The following is a 14,414-nucleotide window of genomic DNA, read 5'->3' on the forward strand; positions in this document are numbered from 1 at the left end:
TAAAAAAAAGTCACCTAAGTTGTAGCCTTTTGTTTACATAGGCTTATGCATTGGGCAGTTATTTTTCTTGAAATTCTTTTATGGGCATAACTCTGGCTAAAATATTGAGAGGGAAAACAATACATACTTGAAAGAGTTTTCAGCTTTTTTTAAAAAATATATATATTTTATTTATTTGTGTGAGAGAGAGAGAGACAGACAGAGAGAGAGAGAGAGAGGCAGATAAAGAGAAAGACAGAATGGGCATACCAGGTCCTCCAGCCACTGCAAACAAACTTCAGACACATGCACCTCCTTGCGCATCAGGCTTATGTGGGTCCTGGGGAATTAAACCAGGGTCCTTAGGCTTTGCATGCTTAACCGCTAAGCCATTTCTCCAGCCCAGTTTTCAGCTTTTAAGAATGTGTGGTTAGTTCAGTTGTAAAGGCAATAAAATAAATTGTCTTTTGACATGCATGCATTCTTCTACAAACACACACATAGACACACAGACAGGGAAATTGAGGTAAAATAAAAACTATAGTAATAATTAAAAATGATTAATATTCTTTGAATGATAAGAATAATACACCTTATTCCATGTCTTAGATAAATAGTCAATCCTCATGACAACCAATTGGTTAGTACTCTTAATCTTCCTCATTATTAAGTGCAGGTAACTTGTATTTTATAGTAACTCACCCAAGTCTAAACAGTAAAGTGGGAAAACCCTACTCAAAACCCCATGTTTAAAATCATCACACCATTTACTATTATTTTTATTTTGAGAAAATGCTTTGGACATATTTAAGAAATTTTCCATGTTTTTTAGAGCTAAACAGAAGAAAATGTATTTGAGGTCTGGAGGGATGGCTTAGCGGTTAAGGTGTTTGTCTGCAAAATCAAAGAACTCTCGTTCAATTACCCAGGACCCACATTAGCCAGATGCACAAAGAGGCACACATATCTGGAGTTCATTTGCAGTGGCTGGAGGCCTTCGGCAGCCCATTATTTCTCCCCCCTCTCTTGTAAAATAAATAAATAAATAAAATATTTTAAAATTTATTTGAGTTGGGAATACAAAGAATAAAGCTCAGACAATATAAATTTGAAATGGAATTATTAGATTAAAACCCGTGGAAAGAAACTTCTAGAATATTTCCACTCTGTCCATAGGAACCTACTGAATCCTACATAATTAGGCTTGAACAGGCTGGGAAGTATTTCAATAGTTCTATAACTCCCTCTTTTTGTTGAGGAAAAGGAGAAATACTTCTTCAGCTTTCTTATGTCTCTCACCCTCCACCTTTTCCTTCCATTCTCTACTAGTTGGTTATTGAATATGAGCCAAATCTCTTTCTAGATACTTGCTGTTGAAGAAAAACTTTAAGCATCCTTGGAAAAGGCTAGACATCTTGACCAAAACAAATACATTTGTGTGGAGTTGATGTATGTTATTTTGAGAAACAAAGGAACAAACAAAAAATCCTGTTACCATGTATCTGACTGGTGCTTGTCAACATTAGGTGAAGTTGGCAACTCCAAGGACCACAGCTTTGTAAAGATGGGTCTGATACTTGTAAAATATTAGGAAAATCTCACAATGGCATGAAGCTGAGGACCATCTGCATGGTGACCTCTCATGTTCTGGAGGGCATTTATCCATCTGAGACAGGCTTAAGGTAATTACTTTGTTTTGGTTTGCCACAAAAGCAGATACAATTATCTTCAAATAACAGAATATTTATTGTTACCTTCATTTTATACACAAGGAAATTGCACTCAAAAAGGTACTTGGATGAAATCACTCAGCTAATAACCATGTAAAATAGAATTTATATAATCTTAGGATGATGTTATTTGACGCTTTGAACATATGAACATATGCAGTGTTGTTTGGTGGACTAATAAAATAGTGATATCACTGGAAAAGTAATAATAAAATAGAGTATTTCTCCCATTAAGAGAGATTGGTGACATACACTCTAAAATTCAGGGGACAAAAGATTCCATCAGCTATAGTTTGGGTATTTTATGCATAAATTTCACAAAAGTAGTGATTACTATGAAGTTCTTGGATAACTTAACAAGAGAGTGCTGGTCATGTAATAAGGAATTCTATGTACATGGATATCAGATTTAAGTATTGATACTTCTCAACAACATACGGCTTTCATGAGCACACCCCAGGATGACATGACTGGGAATTCAAGTCCACTGTGGCTCCCTACTAGGTAGCATGGCCTCATCATGATCTCATGGACAGGGAGAAAATTTGTCATCACACTTCCTACCAAGAAGCTAGAGCAAGGCCGGGCGTGGTGGTGCACTCCTTTAATCCCAGCACTCGGGAGGCAGAGGTAGGAGGATCACCATGAGTTTGAGACCAGCCTGAGACTACATAGTGAATTCCAGGTCAGCCTGGACTAGAGTTAAACTCTACCTCCAAAAAGAAAAAGAAAAGAAACTAAAGCAAGTGTACGACCATATTCACTAAACACCTCAGTCTTGGTGTATTCTTAGATTCCTTTCTGAGAAAAATGTTCTCTCTAGAGTTTATTGCAGCAGAAATGAAGTCTGCATATGATGTACGTGTTGGAGTATTCATTGTCAACCAACATCAAACCATGAAAACAAATCTATGTTTCTGCTCAGCTCTGTATGAGATAACAAGCTTCATTTGGAACTATGTCTATTTTATGCAGTGGCAAATAGTATGATACTTATCTAGAATCATGTGTCTGGCACATAGACTGTTTCACAATGACAATTTATCATTAGAAGTCAAAATGATATTGGTATAATTTTCAAGGAAGTCAGACATGTTTATCGTTTCTACTTTTGCAGGGACTCAAATATTGGATAGTTCGATCTGGTGAGATGGCTCAGCAGTTAAGGCACTTGCCTGTGAAGCTTAAGGAACCAGGTTCAATTCCCATATAAGCCAGATGTACAAGGTGGAGCATGTGTCTGGAGTTTGTTTGCAGTGGCTAGAGGCCCTGGTGTGCCCATTCTCTTTTTCTCTCTATCTGCCTCTCTGTCTTAAATAAATAAATGAAATATTGAGAATTCCTCCACACCTCAAGCCATTTCAAGCCTTTCATTATACAGTGTGGACTGATTTTTTAATATTTTATTTTTATTTATTTACTAGAGAGAGAGAGAGAAAGAGAGAGAGAGAGAACGAGAATGGGTACACTTGTGCATCTGATTTATATGGGTCCTGGGGAGTTGAACCTGGGTCCTTTGGCTTTTCAGGCAAATGCCTTAACCACTAGGCCATCTCTCCAGCCTCAGTGTGGACTGTTTTGATGGCGGGCAGTGGGTTTAAGGAATGAAGTGACTGAGGAAGATATGTGTAGGAGAAAAACCAGGTTAGCTCATATAAGCAGCACCACCAAGCATGAAGCGTCTTTAATTTACTCTTAATGGGCAGGGGAATGACAAGGCCCACAAACTCCATGGGCTCATTCTGGGTCTCTGCTTTGCTATTTGATATCAAAAGTGCATGACTGAGCCAGAATTGGATTGGAATAATTATATCACGCATTTATTTCCTCAAATTATTAGGAAGTGAAAAAAATCTTGCGGACGTTATAAAGGTATGGCAGCAAACATTTGTAAAGGGCGAAAAGGCAAATATTTGGCAGATGTAAAATGTTTCCACACATCTCTGGCAAAAATGACATACATTTCAGGCTTTAGGATTTGTCAAATGAAATGAAATTAGTTTAAATCTAACCAGACTATTTTGATGAAATCTCTTGGTGTTTAATTTGACTCATGTGGTGTTGGACTGATGACTCTTGGAATGAAATTGAATCTCAAAGAAATGTGTTAATAAGTGCAGAGCCATATGAGACTGTGAGAAATAGATTGGCAAAAAAAAAAAAAAAAATCACTTCAGAAGGACATTGGCGCCTTCCTGGAGACCACATTGATAGCCTCATCACAGACACAGATTGGCCAGCAGTTAACACAACAGTGAATGCTTGAGTTCTGTGCCCGTGACCACTCACTAGCTGATCCATGGTGCAGTTCTCCACACTCAGGACACTTGCTTTCTTGACTGCAGTAGAGGGAGATGCCTGGGATAAAGTTAAAAGCCAGAGATGCTGATCTCATGTAGAATATAGATTAGGATTAGTCTTTCATTTATTTGTTTTTTGCTTGTGTGTGTGGTGTGTGGAGGTTCCCGTGTCATGTCCCATGCATTTGGCTGGGGCAGCTGTGCTCATCGATGGAGGCCTATGTTGTCTGGGACTGAATGTTGGGTATCCTGCTCCATCACTCTTTTTCCCACTCCTGTGATTCTCTGGTCCTGGGATCTCAACTGATTTCTCAGGCCTACTCGGGCCCTCATGCTTATACAGCAAATGCTCTTAACCATGTAGTCATCACTCCAGCCCAGTCTATTTGATTGATACACCAGAGGGTTGCTGTAGACTACATTTGGAATGCTCCCAGTGGTCATGTGTTCGTTTGGAATGTGTACGTTAGAGTCTTGGACTTCTGAGTGGGGCTACCAGGAGGTATTAAGATCTTTAAGAGATGGGACAGATCCGGTGCCAGATCTGGTGTCATTGAAGAGGTTATGAGACCTCAGCGCCTTTTTCTTCCTTTACTTCATGGTCTTGATAGAAACAATTTTGCTCAGTCACATGATCCTGTCATGATATGCCACCTAAAGCCCAATTCAATGGACTGGAACCTCCATAACTGTGGGCCAAAATAAACATTTTTAAAACATATTATCTCAGGTTTCTGTTACAATAAGAGAGTGCTGAACAGTAAAGGCATTAACCAAATCTTGTATTGCATATGGCTTAGAATCTACTATTCACATTCTTATACATACTGAATATTTACTAAAATTAACACTTTCTTAATTCCCAGGTCCATAATAAAACCAGGATGTTTTTTATCCCCATTCAACAGGATTGGTCAAGTATTTATCAAAAATCACATGCATATATATGAATTAAAACCAGAAGTCATACCTTAAGACATAGCCTATGGCAATTTCACCTTGCCACTGAGGTCAATGAACCCCTCCCTGAAGAAGAGGCTTTAGGTGACAACCAAAAAGGCAAGAAGCATATCTCAAGGAGAAGGAATATTATGTGCAAAGGACAATGACTGCACATGTCATGGGTAGAAGGAACACAATGATGCTCACATGGCCAGAACTTGGGCACAGAGTGGTGTGAGTATATATAAAGTGAGGTGAGAGACATGTGGCCACGCAGGCATGGACTATAATGAGCTGTATGTATATGTAGGGCTTGGTCACTAAATACTGCATGGATTTATGAAAGATTTGCTCTCTCTCATGAGAGCAATGGAAAAGCAGCAGAGCGTACTAAGTAGCAGGGTGCCTTGATCTTTTCTGTTTTTCAGGTCATTCTCACGTACTGTGCAGCCACATGAAGGCATCTCTGGCTGAGTTCCCTGGTCTCATGGAGCTCACATGGGTAGATATGTGGCAGTGAGAGTGAATGCAGGGAGATCGTTGCTGTCTGCCCTATATTACACATTTACAACTGGTGAAGCAGAGGCAGTGAGAGCTTGAGGGATTCAGAGAAGTCACACTTTACACACTCATAAGCTTCTGGGTATTGTCATAGCATATTGTCAGAGGACATCATGTCGTGACATGTTTTTAGAGTTCATTGTCTCAAGTTCCATTTTTTCTCTGTTGTGATATGCTTAGTAGGCAGAATGATGCCCTGTCAGTTCAACAGGCCTTCATGTATCTCTAATTCTAAGTAAATCATCCTGAAACTGGATCATCTTCTTCATATGGTTGTAACACAAGATAGAACCTGCATCTCTTCTCCAGGCTCTGAGCAAAAGCCAGTAACAATGTGAACCTTTTCTCCAGATTGCATAACTATGATTTGCCATCCATACATACACATGGACATGCTGCAAAATGATCATTCTCTGGGCATGCATTATCTCAATCTGGAAGAATCTAGTGGTTTAGCAGACTGGGCCTAGTCACAGAAGCCCAAATTTCACAAAACTTTCCTCACTCTGCTCAATCAATTTAGCTCCAACAATAACTCAGAAAGATTGTGAAGTGACATTACTACATTCACCTTATGGATGAAATCCATATTATTTTTGATTTTGGTAAAAAAAAAAAAAAAGCTGTTTCATTTGAAGCTATTGTTAACTAAACATCACAGAATTCCACACAATATCACTTAAGAAAAAAGTACATTTAATATAAAGGATATTAAATGCATTTTAATTATAGTATATTATGTTTTAGAATTTTCAGTAGGGTCTAGAGATGTCATTATCAATCAAATTCAGAGACCCTCTACCTTATAGGTTGAAAGAATAGAAAGATATTATTCAAGCAATCACATACATGAAAGTAAAATTTGATACTTTTGCCTTAACACAAAGATCAGACAGATTCTCTAAAATTTCAGGGTAGTAGAGTTATATTACACAGTGTGCAATCTGAGAGATGTTAATTAGATGAGGAGGGGGTGAAGAGAGTTCAAGGCTGAAGGAATAACTTGTGGGAAGGTCCCACGCTTTCAAGGATCATGGCAACTACTGAGGATCCAAGAAGGATGGTATGGCTGGAGAATAGAGAGAAAGAAGGAGCCCAGAGAAGCAGGAGGTTATGTGAGGACCAGACCTTGTGTGGACTTGCAGGTAGTATTAAGGGAAGTTGTTGTTATCCTGGGAATATGGATAATCATAGAGGGTTTTAGATAAGGGACAAGTTGATATGAATAGCCTTGTATTTTGTAATATTCACTAGTATGTAAAGTACATCTGATGGTTTGAGTTGGGTGTCCCTCTTAAACACATGTGTTCTGAATGCTGGATCCCCAGATGGTGGCAATATGGAAATTTGGAGGATGTGTGCTGTTTGTTATTTATACAAAGAAAACAGTTCCTTTATAAAATCAAAACCTAAAAGACATCACCACAATCCAATGATCAAAGGTAGCATCCCTCACACAAGGGGGAAAAAAAAATGACACCAGGAATCTTTTAATAAGTATACTCTGCAGGACGCAAACCTAGGGTTTAGGGTTCAAGGACTTTCCTGAGCCCCTAGCACCTCATTATAGTTCCATCACTGCAATTTGTTGTATCGATCAGAACACATTCAATCAATCAACATTTTGATGCTCAATTTGTCCCAGTGTTGGTCACAGAGAACCACTTAAGTCTGGCTTTGTGTATTTAAACTTTTCTGTTTTTTTTTTTTTTTGCATACTTTCTTTGTTGAAACACAAACTAGTCCAGCCCCATCTTGTATTTTCATGTTCCATGAATTTTTTTCAAAGCAGTGAAGACAGGGCATTTGGAAACTAGGAACTTCTCACTGGCATTAGGGTGTCAATACTTTAATCCTCTCACTGAACAGTTAAATGAATTTATATACCCATATAAATTTATTTTTATTTATTTATTTGAAAGTGAGACAGAGAAAGAGAGAGAGAGGATGGAAGCACCAGGGCCTCCAACCACTACAAACAAACGTCAGACGTGTGCGCCCCCTTGTGCACATGGCTAATGTGGGTCCTGGGGAATAGAGCCTTGAACTACGGTCCTTAGGCTTCACAGGCAAGCGCTTACACACTAAGCCATCTCTCCAGCCCTGCATGCATATTTAAATACATGAATTTATGGATGCTTCCATTCAAACACAACACCATATGATTCAGTCTAATGCACTCTTTCCTTATTTATAACTCCTTTCTACAACAGTAAGAAACATGGCTCTCATTATATATGATAGATAAATTTATTTTCTGAAACCCAGAATGCAGACAAGTGCTTTAAAATTGTCAAGAACACCTGTGTAAAGAAAAGAACTTTCTAATGAAAGAATATTTATGAGTAATTTTTTTTATCATTAGCCTGATAGGCTACAGTCAGTAATTACTTTTAATGACACAAAATTCAACTCCTATTCTTACAAAATCCTCCTTCATGTTCTGGAATTACAGATGGTAGTGTTACAGCATCCACCTTTACATGGGTTCTTGGATTTGAAACTGCACATTCATGTTTGCACGGCAAATGTTGTATTCATTGAGCCATCTCCCAGCCTTTTTTTTTAAAAATAGAAGTGTCTACCAAAGTTTACCATTATGTTCAAGTATGAAAATTGTAAATTAAGAAAATAAATAGAAAGAAAACAGAAAAAGATAAATTAATTTCTTCCAGAAATTAGTTTTCCCTCAATTTTTTCAGATTCTTATTGGAAAAGGCTTATGGCTTCACAGAATGATTGGATAATGGGTCATAACTACTCATGTAACTGTATATATGCCAGTGTCTTGGCTGCAGAATTAATCCCAAATATTCTGTAGTCTTCCTATTATAGATATTCTCCCTATCAAAACAAAGCTACCCCTGTTTTTAGTATGACTTCCTTGCCTCATATACTTCTGATTACTGTTTCTGATTCCTTATAGTTACTTCTGTTTAATTTATTTCCAAGGAGAAGGGTTCAGTGCTTTGCTGGGTGGACAGAGGTGGTTTACTTCAAAGAGTGAAAGTTGGGTGAGTCGGAGCACTTAGCTTCTTTGTGAACAGACTTTGAATCAGTCTTCTTTGGGTGTCATTTTCACCTCCACTTCCAAAGTACTTGCTTCAACCAATTCCTAACCCCCCAGGTTACAAGGCTGGGACAAAGCCTTCTTTGTTCTACTGTGTATTGGCCGAGGATTCATATTGTTCAGGTTAGTGACACATGGTCTCACCCCTCTTTCTCCTTTCTAGCTTTCAGATGTTGCTGCGATTCTTCCCTGTTCTCTTTTCCTTGAGGGTTTATACTTCGTTGGCAGTACTATTATTATTATTTTCCCTGTTTGTAGTTCTAAGCAGGGATCTGACATATTTTAAATGAAATCTTGAGAAACATACCAAAAGTGTGTAGGAATGTATCACTAGAAATGGAAAACATTCCCATGATGGCAAAAAGGAAAGTAGGGGTATTTGCTCAGTTAAATTAATCAAGTCAATGCAAAAATTCATGTTATTAAGATCCTTTGAAATCATGCCTATAAAAAGGCAGCTCATCAGGAGTTATTACTGGGGCTGAAGAGATGTCTCAGCACTTAAGGTGCTTACCTGTGAAGCCTAAGAACTTGGGTTCAGTTCCCCAGTACCCACATAAGCCAGACACACAGTGTGGCACATGCAACTGGAGTTTGTTTGCAGTGGCTTAGAGACCCTGGTGTGCCCTTTCTGTCTCTCTCTCTCTTTCTGTCTCTGTAGAGCCCTCTGCAGATAAGTAAAATATTTTTAAATGAGGTATTATTACTCTTTACCTGGCTGTTGCTAATAAAATACTATTTCCTGGGCCTGAGTATTTGTTTCCATCATGATTTGTAGGCAGCAAAGTGAAAGCTCATCTTTTTACCATTTTTCTCTGTGTCCTTGCCTCAGCCCCAGACACCTGCCTGCTGTCGTTTGAGAAAAGTGTCATTGACACCTTTTCACAAGAGAATCAAAGTTCTTCTACCACAGCGATCTCATTTGACATTCATTACTTCATACACGTTCGCACATCCTTCCTGTAAGTACATTGTAAATCCTTGAAGAATTCAGTGCACTCAGATATATTGAAAAGTTATGCATAGATTACATGTATCAAGGGGCTGGCAGAACACCCGACAGAACTGCTCTAAATACAGTAGATATTCATAAATGTAGAGTGTGTGCCTGTGTGCATGCACATGCATAAGGTTTAGACCTGCACTTAATGTCACTTTCCCTACTGTAGATATTTAGCGCTCAGTCACTAGGCGGTTATGCTTTCTTATTCTGTGGTCTCTCAGGTTGGTCTGGAACTAATAGAATATTTGAGATATGAACAGAAGAGACAAGCCAAGGAACAGCAATTTTTAAACTATGTAAATCTCTTGACTATTAAAGTCTGCATTTTCTTCCCTCCCATTTTACCATTGAGATAATATTTTTATAAAATGAGGGCCGGAGAGATGTTTCACTGGCTAAAGGTGCTTGCTTGCAGGCCTGATGGCCCAGGTTAAATTTCCTAGTGTCCATATATAAAGCCAGGCACACAAAGGGGCACATACGTCTGATGTTCATTTATGCTGGCCACAGGCCCCGATACATCCATAAACACATACACACACGTGAGAATAAATAAATATATTACAAAACAAAAATAATAGTTTATGAAAATGACTTCTAAGCTATAAAATATTACATTGAGAAAACTATGCCTTTAAAGATAACATACACAAGTGGCATGAATTACATTAATAACAACGGAATAGAGGTCAAAGGAAGACCCAAACATGTCTGGGTTGGCCACAGACAGGAAAAATAATGACAATACATGATTGTCAGGAAGGGTATGAGTTCAGGTCACACAGCCTTGGCAGCCTATCTGAAAACAACACCTATGTTGTTACTGGACAATGAATTATGAATGGAATCCCCTCCCCTCCACACGAGTGAAATCCCAGCTTTCTGGCCAGACTGACTCAATGAGCATGGGAAGCATGATATATCCATGTTAGACAAATGTGAACAAGCCAAAGAAAACACAAGCCTTTACCCACCTTATCTTCCAACCAGGGCAGATAACCCACTTTCCTTAATAATAGGCTCCTGGAGAGATGGAATCCGTGGACTAGATTGTATAATCCTGGTTTCTTTTTGATGAATCAGTCTTCTTGCTGTGTTTTGGTCTATTGTGTATGTGTGTGTGTGGGGGGGGGGGGCTGTTATATACATATGTGTGTGCCATGCACACATGTGCAGAGGCTAGAGGAAGACATTGGTGGTTTCCCTTTAATGCTCTTTTGCCTTATTTCCTTGAGGCAGAATCTCTCAATGAACCTTGATGTCTCCATTTTTTGATTAGATTAGCTGACCAGTGAGCTCCAGGGATCCTCATGTTTCTGCTCCTGTCAGATCTGCAGTTATAGGTACGCATGACTATGCCTAGCTTTCTAATAACATATGTGCAGTGGATCAAACTTAAGTTCTCTTCATGTAACCACCTGATGTACTGATGAATTGTACAACCATAAACCTAACTTTGACCAAGGAAACCACTGTCGTATGCATTTGACACCATGGAGCTGGGAATACTTAAATCATAAAACTGTATGTTATGCAAACAACTGATTATAAAAAGGGTAGGTTTTGTATTTAATATAGTTTGCATATATTATATATAAATATGTATGCATATATATTTTCAAGGATTTCACTCATGTGGAGAGGAGGTAGCCTCCCCTCAGTTGCACTGGATAATTTCAAAGATGTAAAGAAGACTATAAAATATGTAAGCAATAATGGAGAACTGGACTGGAAAGGAAGAGTAATCAATATATTCATAAGAAGAAAACACACAATTATAACATAGATCTACAGAGGAATATTCCAAAAGTGTGAGCATGTTGTGTCTAAGTTGTTAGCTCAGGGCCAGCAGGACTTCAGATGCAGAGGCAGCATGACTGCTCAGAAACAGCGTGGCGGGTGTCTAAGGATACGTCATCTCTACCGTTCAGGGTCCACTCTTGAATGACAGGTCCTTGAGACAGATAAAAGGACATAAGACTGCTTCAAGGACTGAAATGAAATAGTTCTCTTAGAAAAGGCTAGGTGTATGTCGGCTTCTGCAGATCTGTTGGGGTGGCATTTCAGCTCACTTTCACGGTTTTGGAATTGGACCCTGATTGACAATTTGTTCTTGAAGTTAAGTGCAGCTTCAGAATGCACTGTTCTCTTACTTCAATCCCATATTAAACCCTCTCTATATCCTGGTGTCCATTTCAATCAGATCACTTTGGTTTAGGGCAATGAAAGTCCTAACTTAGGACTTCGATTGAGAAATTCTGCCTGAATCTTACCTTGGGGGAGTCCTCCTCTCTATTAGTAGTAGGATGTTTATGTGTTAAAATCATCAATAATTCTTAAACATCATTCTTTTTGGAGAAATATTGTAAGTGGTAACATTTGATAGATTTTCGTGAATATGTGTAGTTTTCAGGAAGGTAGAGGGAAGGATGACAGTGTAAATTAGAGGTAGCACATGTAATTGGGTAGTATGATCAGCAAACCGTCACTTGCTTGTGATAACAAGCAGAGTACTTACTCAGTCTGGCTCTCAGTGCTCTCATCTGTAAAGGGAATGGTTCTTGCCATAGCCTGGGTCTAGAAGGTTCCCAAAGGCTCATGTGTTGCAGGCTTGGTTTTCAGTTTGGTGCTCCTGAACCTTTAAGAGGCAAGGCCTAACAGCTGGCCTTAGGTTGCTGAGGTCCTGTCTTGGAAGGGGATTATGGTATTCCAGCCTTTTCCTCTTTCCTTTTTCTTCCTGGCTTCTAGAAGGCTACTCCACCACATGCTCCCTGTAATGACATGCTAACAGGCCAAGGCACTATGGACTGGAACCTCTGAAGTTATGAACCAAAACAAATCTTCCCTCCTTTTAAGTTGACTATCTGGTGTAGTTTGTTTTGGTGAGAGTTAGCTGATTAATAGAGTTTTCATCTTTATAATTTTGTAGCAAGACTTGAAAAAGATAACAATACTTGCCACAGGACATCGAATATTGCATACACTCAATAAATGATACCTACTATTTTTAATTCTTTTATATTTGAAGAACTTATGGGGAATATCAAAGTTCATAGTAGGCAATAGATGGACATATATATTCATATAGAGATAGATACATGCAAGAACGTAGTAAGAACTGTACTGTTCATCCCCATGTTTGATGTCACATGAAAGAATATTCCATTTGACCATGTGACCCCACGGAGGTTGGCAAGGCATGAGTAGAACTTTACCAATGACATTGCTGCTGTGAGCCTAACTTAAGAGCCATCTTTGTTTAGTTATGGCCCACATGCTGTAGTTCATATGTCTAGGGTCTTGGTTTTCATTCCAATTATGCTGTCATGATTGGAGCCTTTCCCTCAACTTTTTTGCTTGGTAAGATTACTGCCATTCTGCAGACATCATTTTTGTCAGTTTTTTTCCTAAAAGCTTTCATTTCCTCACCACTAGCTGGTATCTTAAAAATAGTTACACTTCTATCATCTATCTATCTTCTTCATCATCATCGTCTCTCTCTCATCTATCTATAATCTGTCATTAATCTATTTATCATCTACTAAGGGGAGTGGCTATCTACCTGACTTATTATACTATTCAGGGGCAGTTGCATCTGTATCCTACTAATTGGACAGGAGCTATTGATACTTAAATTCCGGTAGCTGATATACATCTGTATTCAGGAAATTTTCATGTATGTGCTTCCCAGCTGAATATTTTCTCCTACCAAGAATGGCCCTGCAGCTGGTAGGTTCTCCCACAGAATTTCTGTGGAATGCCAGCTCCTTCTTAATCTGTTTCTTGCTGCCAACCCCCAGCAATCTTTTTATGAAGGCTTTTGGGGCAGTGACATACTGTTTTTAATTTTGAGGATAGCTGTGTACTGAATACTAGCTGAAATTCCAAATGAATGAGAACCCTCACAGATCTACATTAAGGATTAAATTATCTCAGCAGAATGTGGACAAAATTGCTGCCTATAACCAATTCTTATTCATTCCTGATTCTGCCTATTCAATGCTATGCACACTGTCTAAGACTTTGGCTAAGGAGCCAGCAATGGGGGCTTCTTGGGCCAGTGTTTCCATGTGATTGCTGTGTGTTGCCTCATACCTAGACTCTGTGTTACAAATAGAGCTTCAGGTTTTGTTTCTGAGTGAAATATGGGATGCTGTGACAGAAGCACATTTCTCCAGCATGTTTGGGTAATAAATAGTACAGTTCTTACCCTTAATCCTATAGTTATTGTTTAATTGATTGCTCTCTGAGAGACTGCTTTATTTGCAAAGTCTTTGGGGGAATTCCTAGGAGCTAGTATGTGGTGCAGACCTTCGGGATCATATGATTTAACCAGCATTCATCTCAAAGATGAGCAATCAGGTAAGAATGTGTTGAGGCTCCACAGCTCGTTGACAGCAGAGCCAGGCCAACAGTGCATACACGCTGACACTTCTGGACCTCTTTGGGACCCTAATGTGAGCCGGAGTCAGCCTCAGCATGTCTAGTGGGTAAAGAACACTGGGCCCTTTTTAAGACTATAATTTTAGATTTATGAATGTTGGTGAGCACACTGGTAACTTTCTGCTCATAATAGTTTTACAACACATACATTGACATCCTTGACATTGGCTTAATGGTGTGATGGGAAGTAAAGGGGATCCTTGGAGTCAGATCTCAAATGGTATCCTCAACCCTGCAGTTTTCTTACCCAAAGAAAAACAACCCCAGTCGTGGCTCACCTCACAATTGCTCTGTCAAGGATGTACTTACAGACACCAACAGTGTGCTTGGGAATCTAGTCAGCTGACAAGCAGCTGGTCATTGCATAGAGTCACTCTTAGGCCTGC

Source organism: Jaculus jaculus, chromosome 2 (assembly GCF_020740685.1).
Source record: "Jaculus jaculus isolate mJacJac1 chromosome 2, mJacJac1.mat.Y.cur, whole genome shotgun sequence".
Classification (NCBI taxonomy): Eukaryota; Metazoa; Chordata; class Mammalia; order Rodentia; family Dipodidae; genus Jaculus; species Jaculus jaculus.